The 15,254-nt window shown below is 46.8% G+C and overlaps 1 protein-coding gene across 13 annotated transcripts in view; it reads right to left on the bottom strand.

The window, feature by feature from the left end:
- The window catches only part of ST3GAL6 (ST3 beta-galactoside alpha-2,3-sialyltransferase 6), a 614,303-nt gene that overhangs the window by 324,686 nt on the left and 274,363 nt on the right, over positions 1-15,254 (bottom strand). For 5 of the 13 annotated variants that reach the window (XM_086934432.1, XM_086934439.1, XM_086934440.1 and 2 more), the window contains one exon: positions 5,684-5,859. The exons of 3 other annotated variants lie outside the window; for them this stretch is intronic. The gene's annotated coding sequence lies outside the window, so the exon portion shown is untranslated. The remainder of the gene's footprint in view (positions 1-5,683; positions 5,860-15,254) is intronic. 5 more of the 13 variants (XM_086934442.1, XM_086934435.1, XM_086934441.1 and 2 more) reach the window with 1 other exon arrangement.

Raw genomic sequence — 15,254 nt, 5'->3', positions numbered from 1 at the left:
TACTGGCCATTTCGGCTTCTAGTTGTTTCTTTTTCTGCTCCATCTCCGAAGCGTGCGTCTCGGCATCAAGACTTTCTGACCTTCTCTTTGCGCTCGATGGAGCTTTTTCTGCTACGAGTTTCGACATCAAACCCTTCTGGCCTTTTGTTCGTGGTCGACAGCGCCTTATCAGTTGATGCGAGCATCGTGCCTTGTTTGAGTCCATCTTTCAGGACTCAAGTGCTGTTTTTGAGACCGACTGTTCTCTTACTTCTCACAAAGTCTTCTTTTTGACCTCCAAGACTTGAATGTTAATATCTGTGTCCGCCTACGGCCCTTCCGCAACATTGTCCTAGTCGTCGCTGGAGAGGCCCAGGTCTCTCAGTGATGGTGCAGCACCCTGGCCTTACATGTTGTAGTTGGCTCTTCTCAGCCTCTCTCTTACTCTCAAAGTCTTTGGGGCAAACGCCGAGCGCGCGTTGCAGTCTTCACTTCGGTGATCGACTGGTAAGCAGGGATTGCAGACCGGCTGCTGGTCCTTCTGGGTGTACTTTTGGTGGCAATTAAAGCAAACCTTTAATGGTGTTTTGTCAATTACCACGTACAGGGAGCACCCTGTATGCATTTCCTGTAAGGCGTTGATGAAGTTGTCTTTTCCCTACTCTGCACCTCGATTTGCTGTGCAATACCTTGATTTGTCATTTTTTGAAGTCTTCCTCTCATTTCCTGTTATTTTCGTTGATTCTTCACTCCAACTTCCTGGAGCTCCTTCAGTAATATTCCAGACTCGGCGGCTGAAAAAAAGAATCTGAAGATAGTGACCTAAGGAGGAAGCTTCCAGAGGAAGCACGTCGATGTCACAGGAGGACATCAAATGGTGGTGTGTTCACGCCCACTAAGAAAAACAAAACACAAAAAAAGGACAAATACAACAATGCCAGACCCAATTGGCGAAATAATGTACAGCATGTGAATCCAGAAAAGATTCACGCTGCAAAACCGTTTTTTTCTTCAGTGAATTTCTACTTTTTTAATGCTATTTCCCAACTATAACGTCCCTGTCACCTATGTTTTTTACTGAATTTCAACTTTTTTTCTAAATATAAATTATACTACTATTTGACCCATGAGTTCAATTTACTAATGTACATTTTCAAAAGTTTATAAATACATTTTATTCACACATTCATTCTCATTACATATTTTAAAACTAAAAATTAAAAGATAAGGGTAAGGTAACTTATATAGTCTTTCTATAAATGCAATGCACCAAGTCTTTTTTTACATTCATTGTATGGATTCGCTCCCAAACAAAAGCATACATTCAATACTAAAACAACACATTTAGTACAAACATAAGCTATTGCAATTTCTATAAATGTATTTCTCCGTGTGTGTGCGTGCGTGTGTGGGTGTGTGAACGACTGTGTGGGTATGTGAGTAGCTATATAGGTGTGCGAGTGGCTGCATGGGTGTCTGAGTAGGTGAATGAGTAGCTGTGTGGGTCTGAGTGGGGGTAGTGTTTTTTTAAATCTGAGTGGGTGTGTTGGTGGCAGTATGGGTGTGCAAGTGGTTATATGGGCGTGTAAGTGGATGTATGAGGGGATGTGAGGGTCTAAGAGTGGGTGTGTGACTGGTGTTGTGTGAGTGGGTGTGCGAGAGGTTTTGCAGGTCTGAGTGGGTGCCTGATTGGCTGTAGGGATGTGTGAGTGATGGATGTATGAGTGGTGGTGTGTGAGAGGGTGTGTGGGTCAGTGAGTGGGTGTTTGATCAATTTTGTGGTTCTGTGAGTGGATGTACGGGTGTGAGTGGCTGTATGGGTGTGAGTGAATGTGGGTGTGAGTGGCTGTATGGGTGTGAGTGAATGTGTGTGTGAGTGAATGTGTGTGTGAGTGAATGTGTGTGTGAGTGAATGTGTGTGTGAGTGAATGTGTGTGTGAGTGAATGTGTGTGTGAGTGGATGTGTGTGTGAGTGGATGTGTGTGTGAGTGGATGTGTGTGTGATTGGATGCGTGTGTGATTGGATGCGTGTGTGATTGGATGCGTGTGTGATTGGATGCGTGTGTGATTGGATGCGTGTGTGATTGGATGCGTGTGTGATTGGATGCGTGTGTGATTGGATGTGTGTGCATGAGTGAATAAGTGTGTGTTTTTTGTGTGAGTGACTGTGTGGGTCTGTGAGTGAGAGTGTGGTTTTGTGGTTCTGTGAGTGGTACAAGAGTGGCTGTATGGGTGTGTATGTGTGGGTGGATGGTTTTGTGGGTGTTTAAGTAGGCATGTGAGTGGGTGCGTAAGTAGTTGTGTGGGTCTGTGAGATGGTGTGTAGGTCTGTGAGTGAGCGTGTTAGTAGGTGTGAGAGTCTGTCTGAGGGTGTGTGCATTTTTTTAATTTGGTTCTGGATCCACATATCCTCCACAGAGCACACAGGGGGGTCGTGCTGAGCACCACGGTGGATCCGCAGACTATCGTGAACTAGGAAAAAAACATTTTGGGTCAATTTCTTGCCCATGAGGGGCCACTCTCAGACCCCTCTATCAGTCCAACAGGTTCAGGGTACCTCCATTCTGACCTCTATCACTTTTACATTTTATTTTCCTCCCTGGTAACAGAGTCCCGATACGCAAAATGGCAGCTGCAAATTTCCTCTCAGGTTGCGGCAATCCAATCACGACACTGTTTTGGCTCATGGCTCTGCAGTCTGCCACAGTGGATCTGCATCTCCAAATATAGATAAAGCATTTTACTTTAAAAAACTATAAAGCTACTCAACATATTTCCCCCACATTACAAAAAGCGCTCGCTCTGGACCAAGATCTAGCTCTTGGTGCAATTCAGTTGAGTGGTTCAGGCTGTAGTCGTGACTAAAATCCGTGTAGGAAATTGTATGGGTAAAATGCGTTTTGGGCCCTCCACCGCTTTCCTTGGCCCCCGCTTGACCGAAATCCCCAAAACTTTACAGACAGCAGTTGAAGTAACTGGCAAAAATTTGAAAAATTTGTGAACATTAGTCGAATGGCACCAAAATTATCAGCAAAACAAAAAAACACTTTTCATATGGAAACAAGGTCCTAACTATAACTACCTATTGGCAACTGCAGCCCAAACCGCTGAAGAGACCACCACCAAATTTGGCAGAAAGCTAGATTTTGTTCCAGACAAAGTGCTTTTTGTAAAGTGGTGTAAACCTGTACAGTAGTTTTTGAGCAATTAAAAAAAAAAAAAAGATGTACATCTAGAGACGCGGGTCCACCGCGCTGGATTTGCAAAGCCACATGGTGAGAGCAATACTGTAATTAGCTGCTGCCACCACTTCAACCAGGAAGTGGTGGCAGCCATCTTGGGACTCAGCTTGAGTCCCAAGAAAAACACACAAAAAAAAAAATACAAGGGTGCAGGGTAGTAATACCCTGACCCCATAGGCCTGCAGTGAATTTGCCGAGAATCTGAAGATTTGCTGCAAATTTTTTATTTTATTTTTTAAAAACACAAGCGCGGTCTTCCCCCACTTTTTCTTTTTTTAAAGTTTGCTGGAGGTCCAGGTGCCGGGAGGAACAATATATATATTTGTATATTTGGGGGGAGGGAGTTTAGCGTGGACCCCCTCCCCAGGCTGATTTCAGCCCCGGGGACCCCATCCCCGGGGCACCTCCAATTAAGAGAAGAGGTGCCGGACAACACCCCTCCCTGGGCTGATTTCAGCCCGGGGACCCCATCCCCTGTTGTCTGGCCATAGTCAAAAAGGGGGAGAAAAACACGCATTCCCACTTTCCAGGCTGATTTCAGACCCCTCCTAGAGTAGTTGTTGGGCCTGGGGACCCCATCCCCCAGGGCCGGCTCATATGCTTTGTCTCATGGTGCCTACTCCTGGGACAAGCGGTTTCTGAGGGTAGTGAAACCTGTGTTTGCTCTCGCTTGGCAGGAGCAATTTTAAATCTCCACCAAGCAGCAGCAAACACAAAGTCAAGCTCTCGCCATGACCTCCCAATTACCCCATCAATTACATCAGCCATGTCATCTTCTATAACATCTGATAATACCACTGCAACATTTACAATAAAATTATTGTTGAGAAAACTGTGCATGGCAGAGGCGCGAGTTATAGTTAACTTAGTGCACAAGTTATAGTTTCTTGAGATAACTATAAGTGCTGAATTTCTATGGTTTTGTGTGTGTAAAGTCTGAACACAACTATAACGTCCCTGTAACCTTTGTGTTTTTTGTGAATTTATAGTTTAAAAAAAATTCTATTTCCCAACTATAACGTTCCGGAAATCTGTTTTTCTGTGAAAAAACACACACACACACACGGCGCGAACATTAAGGCAACACAAGTCATAATTCCACCTTATGTCTTACTTCCTCCACCCTCAACTGTCTATTTCTCAAACTCTTGCACGTTCATTTTCATCTCCATTTCTTCCATTTCTCTCTTTTCCTATCTTTCTCTTCCTTTCTGTCACCCTTTCCTGTTTTCTCCCTCTTGAAACAGGTCAAAGACTGATGATGAGAAATAAATCCAGGTAACCTAAAAATAAGTGTTGTGCATACCACCTGCACAAATTAAGAGCTAGTGAACAGGTTAGTATTCTGCACGATTGTCACGTCTGCATCTGGTTACCTCACCAGCCAACTCTAGTCAATTCAGTAAATACATGGCAGCCCTTAAATCTTGTGTTTCAGAAGCCAGAGTCATATTAGTGGAGCAAAAAATAAATGCATGCTACATTGATGGATGTGCGTTTGTTAACTTCAATAAAAATCATCATGAGCAACCCATTTACATTTTCAGGCCTCAAATATTTCCAAATCATCCTAGCAACACGATCTGAGTCAAATGTGCTCATTGTAAACTGTATGCCATTTAGCAGCACTGACTCTTTACCTAATGAGGTGTAATCAGCTTCTCAATTTCTCTGGAAATTCAAGAGTCCAAAACTGTTGGTAGATAGGCTAAATTAACAACATATTGGGTGGATCACATGGTCTGCTATAATAGAGGCATTTGGACACAGGAAGTGATTTTAATCGTGCTTTCAGGCACAGCACCGGACAACTTTGGCATTAACTATAGACCGCCCTCCTATGAATCCGGTCTGGATTCTTGCCCGCAGAATAGCAACGGGGGGGGGGGGGGATTTAGCTCTAGCGATGCTGTCACTTTTTCAACCATCTCAAGTCAATTAAATATAGATTTACTCGGAATATACATAAAATCAAAATTCCATATCTTAATAAAAATAGTACAAATATGACATTTTACAGAATTAGAAAAGATTACCCATAATACTTTCATATATTTAGTGAAGGTATGAAGTCATGTCAAAAGATTAATCAATGAATTCCTTTCTTTAATAGCCTTGGTAAAAGCCGCTTATTTGCGCTAACATCCATTGGAGACGGAGGCAGAAGTAAAAACACTTAGATGCTCATTCCATATGGTGGGCAAGATATTCCAGCACCAGAATTTACCCAGGTATCGGTAATTTTGAGGCGAAGGAATAACTTTGTATTACACAAAGAATTATACCTTCACAAAACCACATCCTGTAAAATAATTTTGATATCCTTTGGGTCTTACAGTAGGAACACAAGAAAACCACCATCACAAAATTAATGTTTTATTTCCATACTATGTTACCGCTAGAACATCGGTGCCAATAATACAATATTAATTACACCATAATTTTGGGTACGTTGCACTTACCTGCAAGCACTTTATTGTTCTTTGGAACCAGTTGTGGGTGGCAGATTTCACCCTTCCCTTCGAATAGCTTGACACAGTACACATCCAGGGAAAATCACCTTGTTCATACTGCATACCTTTTCTCATCAAAAGTGGTGTATCACACATCAAAGCCAAAGTGTAGAAAATATTTTCTGCTAAAAGAAAAACACAAAATACTTTTTTGTATAGAAGCACAGCCAACTAACTGTCACATGTCTGAGACAAGAAACTCTGCTTCTACACTTAATACAAAGAATCAAACGATAGTTTAAGCCCACTAAAAGTAAAATCTAATTCTCCAAGTGGTGATCAGTGAACAAACTGATCGTTGCAGGTTACGTTCAGACTTGGACGTGTCCCTTGTCTGGCAAGACCTAGACCGCATCTCGGAAGCGGAGTCCCGCCTCTCCACAGTGGAAGAGGACATCCACCAACTACAGGACCAAGTGACCCGCCTACAATATCACATGACGGAGCTAAATAAAAGAGCCGAAGACGCTGAAAACCGATTGCGTCGTTACAACTTACGCCTGGTGGGTTTTCCCTAGGGCAGCGAACAGGGACAAATGGCCAACTTCCTTGAAACGTGGATATCATCCTGGATACCCAAGGACACCCTTTCTGCCTGGGTAGCGATCGAACGTGCTCACCGCTCTCTTGGACCCAAACCACCACCTGGAGCCCCACATCGTCCTGTGATCGCCCAGGTTCTCAACCTTAAGGACCAAGATGCAAACCTGCGCGAGACGCGGATGCTGCGCTCCTTCGAATTCCAGAATCATACCATCATGGTGTTCCCGGATTAGACCAGGGAAGTGCAGACCCAACGGCGCTCCTACACAGAAGTCAAGCATAAAATGTGGAATCTTGGTCTAAGGTATAGGCTCCTCTTCTCAGCTTGCCTCCTTGTTATCATCCAAGGCAAGACACGCTTCTTTGTTTCCCCCCCTGCCCCCCCCCGTACCACCCCCCCCCCCCCCCCCCCCCCCTGCTCCACCAAGCCGCCTGAACTTGGCTGACCGAGGAGCGGCCCCTAAAGATCTGACAAACCACCTCACCGGCAACTCTGGTCTGAGGACATCACGTCCCTGGTCTCCTAAACAATGCAGGAGACACACAGTCCTGCAGTAGACATGAGGGTCGTGCAGAAGCCCCAAGATCGCTAAGTCAGACCACCCATGGGTCCAATACTGGGACGGCTCCCTCTGGCTCCCATCCCAGACAACGAAAGAAATCGGCAGGAGACTCCTCCAGGGAAAGGACTCCTGTGGAGATCCTAGACCAGGCGGTCACAGACTCAGACCTTTCCCACAGTCCAGTGATCTGACCACTCCTCTGAAGAACAACAGGAAAGGCACAAAGAATCATCGCTACCTGAAGAATAAGAACTGCTTACCCTGCAAGGTCGAATTGCAGAACTTGACAATGCTGCTGCTACATTCATATTGGACATGAGCAGAGGGGTCCACCACGCATCTCCTGCACTAAGCACTACTGTTTAGCTAGTATCCAGTTAGTTGTAGGGCGACAGATGCTTCAATTCAGGAAGTATAGGGCAGGGGGATGGGGAGGGTTTAGGACCGTTGTCCGATGTTTCAGTTCCAGTTTTACACTACATTCTGCACCACAAACAGCACATTGCACTTTCATGCGACTAAGTCACCCGCACAGGCCGACCTCACACAGTGGGCACAGCTCCTAAGCGCAGCAGTTCTCCCTCACACCGGGGTCACATCAGACCCAGATTTAGCGTACCTCCATCACCAACCCTCCCACATGACAAGCCCAATCCAAGGGTACACCTCCCTCCGGGTCTTGTCATAAAATGTAAACGGCCTGCTTGAGCGCATAAAAACCACAGCAGTCCTGAAATATGCCCAACAGCACTCCCTCGATGTCCTTCTCCTCCAGGAGACCCACCTAATGGGATCCCACTGTGCCTTTCTGGCATGCTACGGCTTCGATAGAGTTTGGCACTCGGGCTTCAGCAGGGGCTCCCGAGTGTAGCCATTCTACTTAGGAAGACTCTCCCATTCGTCCTCTCTCACGTTACTGAAGACCCACTCGGGCGATTTGTGACTCTTTGGGACGCTGGGGGGCAATGTCATAACTTCTTATCTATACATATATATATATATATATATCCCTGCCAAAACGCTTGCCTCCACACTGCATCATCTCACAGACACTAGCTCCACATTACCCGATTGTCAGACGATCCTGGGAGGTGACTTTACCACGGTGATGCAACTTACCCTTGATATTACAGGTACTCCCTCCCAGGCTGATCCATGCCAAGAAATTATCTGACTGGGCGACCGCCCTGGGCCTCTGCGACATATGTAGTGTCTGGAAACCCCAAACTCCCCAATACACACACACCTCGGTGGTGCACCATTCCCCTGCACGTATTGACATGGTTCTCATGTCAGCCCCGGACTGTCAACGTGTGACCACAATCTCCATCCTCCCCCGGGGTATCTCGGACTGTTTAGCACTACTCATGCACCTAGGCTGCACCCCTGGTGGGCTACGCCCTAAGTGACATTTGAACGCATGGTTCCTCCAGACCAAAGAAATCCGCAAGGCCATAGGGGAGGCACTCCAACAATATTTCCTCACGAATCTGGGTTCGGCGGCCTGGCCGGGTACCCTCTGGGAGAAGGTAACCATCCGGGGAGCGGCCAAAAGCCACCTCCGGGCACAGCAGCAGGCCCAGGAGGATCGCCTCACCCTCCTCGATGCACAAGCACTTTGGCTGGAGACGGACCTGACCAGGCCCCAAATGAGGGCCACAAAAGGCAACTGATGACAGTGCACGAAGAGATTAGACAGACCTCGCTGGAATCAGCCAAACTGCTGTGGCGCTCATCTGTCACCCAGGTATTCGGCTAGGGAGACAAAAATGTGAGTCTTCTCCACAGACTGGCTTCATACCCCTTGGACTCTCAGATAATACCCAAGATACGAGAGCCCTCAGGATCCATCTGTCACACATCCCCCTGAAATTGCGCAGGCGTTTGCGCGATACTTCTCCGACCTATACTCGACACGCGTGCGGGAAGGTATTCTCATCTAATACCTTCGGCCACTACAAATCCACACCCCCTGCTTAACACAGTCAGAAGCCACTAATCTAGACCTTCCTTTCTCCCCAAAGGAAATCAGTGCAGCAATCTCCCAGCTGGCGTCTTGGAAGACTCCAGGTCCTGATGGGTTCCCCCAAGAACACTATGCCTCATATCGGGAGCAGTTAGTCCGCCATCCTCTGGCTTTATTCCGCCATGTGGCGGAAGTCGAAGCTTTTCCCCCCCAGAGACAGATACGGCCACTATCGTGGGCCTCCCTTAAACCCAGCCACCTTTGATATCCTGTGCGGATATCGACCGATCTCTCTGATCAACACCGAAATCTAAGTCTATGCCACGATTCTAGCTCAACGCCTTCTCCCACTCATCATCAAGCTGATCCACCCGGATCAATGCGCATTCGCGCCAGCTAGCGCCACCAAAAATTGCCTTTGGGGCCATACTTGGCGCTCGTCAACCGCCAGGCACTAACCCTCTCTCTAGCGCTTTTCCTTGTAGATTTCGAGAAAGCCTTTGACTCGGTGGACTGGCAGTATCTTGACGAAGTACTTAGAATGATGGGCATGGGCCACCACTTTCGAAACTTCATCAGAGTCCTCTACTCTAACCCTCGAGCCGGAGTGATAATTAACGGAACTCTCTCTGAACTATTCCCAATCCGGTTGGGCACGAGGTAGGGCTGCCACCTTTCCCCGCTCCTCTTCACCCTGGCGATGGAGCCCCTGGCGTGCCTCAACCGCGCAGATGATTCAATACAAGGCTGGGCATGGGGAACCCACCGCGTGGATTAAATCGCACTGTATGCGGACGACGTTCTGCTTTTCCTTGCAGACCCAGCTCGCTCAGGCTTCAGATCCTTCACGGTTTTGAGAGTGTCTCTGGCCTGCCACTGAACCCGGCCACATCGACTCTCATGCCACTTTATCCATCTAGGGAGTTTTTCGACTGGCAAACTAATATACCTCTTAAACGGCAATCATTTAAATATCTAGGCATATGGATTGCTTTACTCACTGAATTAGAGTGGGTATTGAATATCACCCCTCTACTCAAAAGGACCAGGAAGGATCTCACTTACTAGCAAACCTTAACGCTCAACCCACTCGGCAGGGTAGCCCTATTTAAAATGATGGTCCTCCCTAGATTCTTACATATTATTCAAAATACCCCCTTCCATTATCCCCGAAGCTGGTTCCGTGAAATTGACAATGATTATGCGATTCTTGTGGGGAACATGGAGATCGCGTATGTCTCCTGACCGCAGTCGCATTCTGTCCTTCGATGGGGCATGGGCATAATGGATCTGTACCTATACTTTCTAGCCACACAGGTGCTCACTGGTTAGAGGCGGCAGACCCGAGAGCAGAGGACGGCCCGGGACCAGGGTTCGATTCCCGGCGCGGCAGGTTTCTGGACCAGGGTCAGCGGACTCGATAATTCTCTGGCCTCGGTGCCCACTCTGATCAGCGACCACACTCGGCAACTCTGGGCATTAGCTTGCCTCATCTTCACTAACGGCCCCACCAGACCGCCGGGGATGCCTGGTCTCACCCTGGAGATACCCATTAAGGGACCATCTCTCAGGGAAGCCAGGAAGGGTTTCGCAGCGGTCGAAGCGCCTTGGGACCCTCCGGGTAAGTAGTGCGCTATATAAATGCCTATACATTTACATTTACATTCACTGGGATGATCTGCTTCGGCCTACCAAACAGAACTCCGAGACATGGACTTCCCTCGCATCCTAGCCCTTTTGTATGGTTCCCCCATCCCCAAGGCGCTCCCAATGGTGACTCGCATGGTTTTCCTAGCATGGCGCTTGGCCCTATGCCATATATTATGGGAAGTCAAATTGACCCAACAAATACCGCTCTGGCAAGGCACGTGGCACGGCGAGGTGACAGCCCTGCAAGTCTTTAAACGATGGGACCTCATTGGAATCTCCCAACTGGGCGACATATGGACAGTTGATCATATACAGACCTTCCATGACCTCCAGGGTCGCTTTTCGTTACATGCCTCACAATTCTATAGATATCTACAGATTTGGCACGCCCTAAATACACCTATCTCAATGGCCACCACACTCAGCGAGTTCAGCCCAACCGAAGCACAAGTCATGATGGGGCACCTGGGAAGGGAGGCATGTCATGTATATATCGTACCCTCACGAACAACAGCCCCACATCTCTAGACCCGCTCAGGGTTCGTTGGGAGGGCTGGCTGGTTCCCCTTGAGGATGAGGACTGGCGGGATGCCCTTATGGCCTCCAAAACTATTACTGCCTCAGCCAGGCTCCACCTTGTCCAGATCTACTACCGCAATACAGCATATCATACCCCTGAGCGATTGCATGGAGCAGGGCTGCATACCTCGTATGAATGCACACGATGCAGGCAACGCCCAGCGGACTTCTACCATATGGTCTGGTCCTGCCCCCGCCTCGCAAAATATTGGAACAAAATGGAATCCGAACTCACACATATCTTGGGCTGGCATGTTCCTCATGATCCTATGCGTATTCTCCTTGGGGTTACAGGTGGTCTGGACGAGTCCCGCGCAGTTAAACTTTTCTTGGAGACAGCCATCATGGTGGCTAAGCGAGACATTGCTGTGGCCTGGACGCAACCTGGCCCCCCCACAATTGCTAAATGACGCAGAGGAGTGAACTGATGCGCTGCCCAGGAGAAACCCTTATTTGAAGCCAGGGGCTGCCCAGACAAGTACCAATGAGTGTGGGGTAAATGGATTGACCAAATGGGTTAACGGTGGGGAGGAGGGATTCCCCCCTTTTCTGTCACATCACCCCCCCCTGTCACATAACTGCTTGAGTAAAGTTGCGCACTGGACTAACTCGCCATTGATGATGCATAATGTCATGCCTGCAAACCTACATACTGTTCTGTTTGTGCTTATTTTCTTAGTTTCCTCAAAATCAATAAAGTGGATTATCAAAAAAAAGAAACCAAAGACAAAAGGCACTAAACTGTCACCTTTATATCTGACTAGAAAGACTCCCTTCAAGGATGTTTTGCACCACCAGTACCACAAAATAATGTACCTTTTGTCCTTTGCTCCCCTCTTATCCAAGATGGGTTGATTTTCCATTAATAATAGGAAATGTAGACTAAATATGTGTTCCTAATTTTTTTCATACGCTTAGATACATATTTTCCTACATAAAAGTTGTTTCCTAAAGCTGTACAAGTACTTGTATCAAAGGCATGCTAGAGGGGCATACATAGCTTAGAAGCTTATACCACTACAAAAATAACAAAAAAGCGACTCCAGTCAACCACAAAATCCACAGTAACATTTTAATGCTTAAGCGTTGTAGTTGTTTTGACCTTAGTGACAAGGGAGCATGCATTCACGTTTTTAAGAACAGGAGCATTGGGGGTGCCAAAGAGCAGCACATCTAGATGGCTGCATAACTGGTGTGCTACCCCAGCCCATTAAAATAGCAGGGAAAACTGTGCCAACTGTACTAATCATCAGATGATATTTTGCTTTGATTTGCCATAGTGGTGCTTTGGACAACAGTTGTGGCTGGAAATCACACAGAGCCAGAGTGTTTCAGGGTATTGTAGCCCGAAGATGCAGGCCTGCAGAAGGACAGCGCTACAGGTGAGGCTCGCCCTCAGTGCGGTTGGTGAAGGTGGCTGTGTGGATGCACCTGGGGGCTCTGCTGGGCGGTGAGCAGCCTGCTGGCTGAGCTTGTGTAATAGCAATGCAGCAGTGGGAGGTGAGGCACCCTAGACCCTGTACTGGGAGCACCTGCCAGCGAGAGAAGACATTGGAACACAGGCATTTAGAGACATGCTGAATCCTTGCTGGTGACACAAGCTTGATTGGCTGGCATGATGTTTGGGAAGACTGAGGGGGCTGGGGGCCCCACTCCACTTGAATGTGTGGCGGCTGCAAGGAGACACCACAAGGGAATCTATGAAAGACTTCTATAATTTTCATCACTACGTGCAATTCTAGGGCAGCAGTGGGGAGAACTTGCAAGTAGGTGGCCAGAGCTGCCACAGCACTCAACATTAGTAACTTTTCTACTACACTGTGATGATGAGGCATATACCCTGAGAATCTTGGTTTAATTTTGCATGGGCCTTGTTAAGTAGTCACCTTGTAGTCTGGTGGAGGCACTGTTGTGATCGTGTTGCAGAAAGGGGGCTTATTGGGTGAGAATAAGACAGCCACTTTCCACCTTTGCCGGGCAAACTGGAAAAGAGTGATAGAATGATTGATAGTTCCTTACATGTGCCCAATGAAAGGGAAAACTGAGCAGAAGAAGATCAAACTTCATTAATTTCAATAAAAAACAGAGCAAGAGAGACAGACTCAGACACATGACTCTGAGGTGAAGGGATTGCTTAAAGACATGAAGGAAAGAGTGCACTCCAAGGATACAAAAACAGACACCCTGGTAAAGATAACTTCAAGGAGCATTTGGAAATGCAGGATTTCAAGTTAACAGAGGCAGAAACAAGAGTTTCAGAAGTGGAAAATTCAACTCGTAATGTATCTGGGACACTGGCCACACTCTTGAAATAACTCAAGCTTGGAAAGCTAGCTTGAAAAAGGACGATCTGGAGGGGCTATTGTGATAAAATAACATTAGGATGTTGAGGGTTGGCAGAATCTGAACACAAGAAAACCTGCAAACTTTTGTTGAAACGTTACTGGAATCCATGATTGGAAGGGAGGCTTTTCACCAGGTTTCATCACGAAAAGAATACATAGATCTCTGGCACCCACACCTCAACCAGAACAGAATCCCAGACCAATTATAGCTTGTATGCTAAACTACAGGGACAGAGATACAATGCTAAGCCTACAAGGTGCAACTGGAGCACCCCTGGTGTTCAGTCCAGACATCACACCAGTGGTTCGGGATGCTAGAAAGTCATACGTGGAGGTTGAGAAGCAGCTGTGTAAACTATCCATCAAATACTCAACAGAAGGAACATACTGCCAAAGTCTCTTTTTGCAACCAGCCAGAGCAAGCATTGGAATTTCAATAAAAACATTTTAAAACAAGAGTAGTAACCAGCTAAAGCAATAGCAGCCCAGAATCTAGATGTGGAGGCCAGCAGCACATATCTAAATTTAGTGACAGTGATCAATTGCTTATATTTTTATTTAGAGGACTTTTGCATAATTGGATAAACAGGTTGAGATATTCGAAATGTAACAAATGAGGCAAAATTATGCAACTTATATGGATAAGACTGATGTTTTTAGTCAATTCTGGTGTAGATCCCCCTCCTAGCCGCAGAGTTCATACCAGATACAATATAACAACTGGTATGCTAAAATAATCTTCCACATCATCAGGGTACCCACTATTTGTTGGTAGCAGTAGTACTAGAGGGGCCCTACATATTGTTCCATACAGTAGTGTGTGAGGAGTAGGCACCCCAGGCCAGGTGTGCCCTCTTAGGCACCCCCCACATGTTGAGTGCAAGTACAGTTATTAAACGTATCACTAAGCAGGTTTTCTTATTTTCAGAGCAGGGAGAGGATGTTTGTCCGTGACTGGGGTTGGCCTGGATGGAGGGTTATTTTGTCTGGAGTAGGCTAGAACATCTGTTCATTTATTTACATTGTACTGAACAGAAGGAGTAGTTTCTGTCCTGTAACTCCAGTTCTGTAGTAGGGGTATCTCTGTTATAGTCATAATCTAGTGAATAGTCCCGCCCATGTGCGTGGACCCCGGCAATCAAAAATAATCTCTTAAGGTGTCAAAATAATGCAGAAACTGCAAAGACACTTAAGAGAGAATTTAAAGACAAATAATGCAGCCTATATCCACAGGCTACACTGTCCAGTACTTCAACTAGAATTTCCACCAAAAAAACACCACACACAACACAGCCTGCAGTTTCTACCATAGAGAAACTTGCCTCCCCCAGTCAAAGACTCTGGAATGATAGAGAGGAAGGTAGGGACAGACAAGCCCCATAGGCTGCCATTATGTGGCTTAAATAGGATACTGTGCCTTTAAGAGAACTTTCCAGAACTTCTCCCAGTATCCCAGAATGCATAGCAGGTCCCTCTTACTTCAGTTCTTTTTGAAGGCGAAGCACGCCAGACCTGTCGCATTCTTGTATGATGAAACAATCTCCACCGGGGAGGAGGGCGGGCGCTTATGACTATAACAGAGATACCCCTACTACAGAACTGGAGTTACAGGACAGAAACTACTCCTTCTGTAGTAGGGGATCTCTGTGTATAGTCATAATCTAGTGAATAGAATGGCAAGCCCATCCCCACACCAAAGCGGCGGTGGAGAATAATACATAACGCCACTACTGTGCGAACAAATTCCGCAGCGAAGCCTGTCCAACCTGAGCGTCTGCCCTGGCGTCAGTGTCCAGGCAGTAATGCTTAGCAAAGGTATGAACCGACTTCCAAGTGGCTGCCTTGCATATTTCAGCAAACGGCACATTACGGAG

Source organism: Lissotriton vulgaris, chromosome 8, assembly GCF_964263255.1.
Source record: "Lissotriton vulgaris chromosome 8, aLisVul1.2, whole genome shotgun sequence".
Classification (NCBI taxonomy): Eukaryota; Metazoa; Chordata; class Amphibia; order Caudata; family Salamandridae; genus Lissotriton; species Lissotriton vulgaris.
The sequence above is the reverse complement of the archived record's forward strand: the minus strand, read 5'-3'. Positions and strand labels throughout refer to the sequence as shown.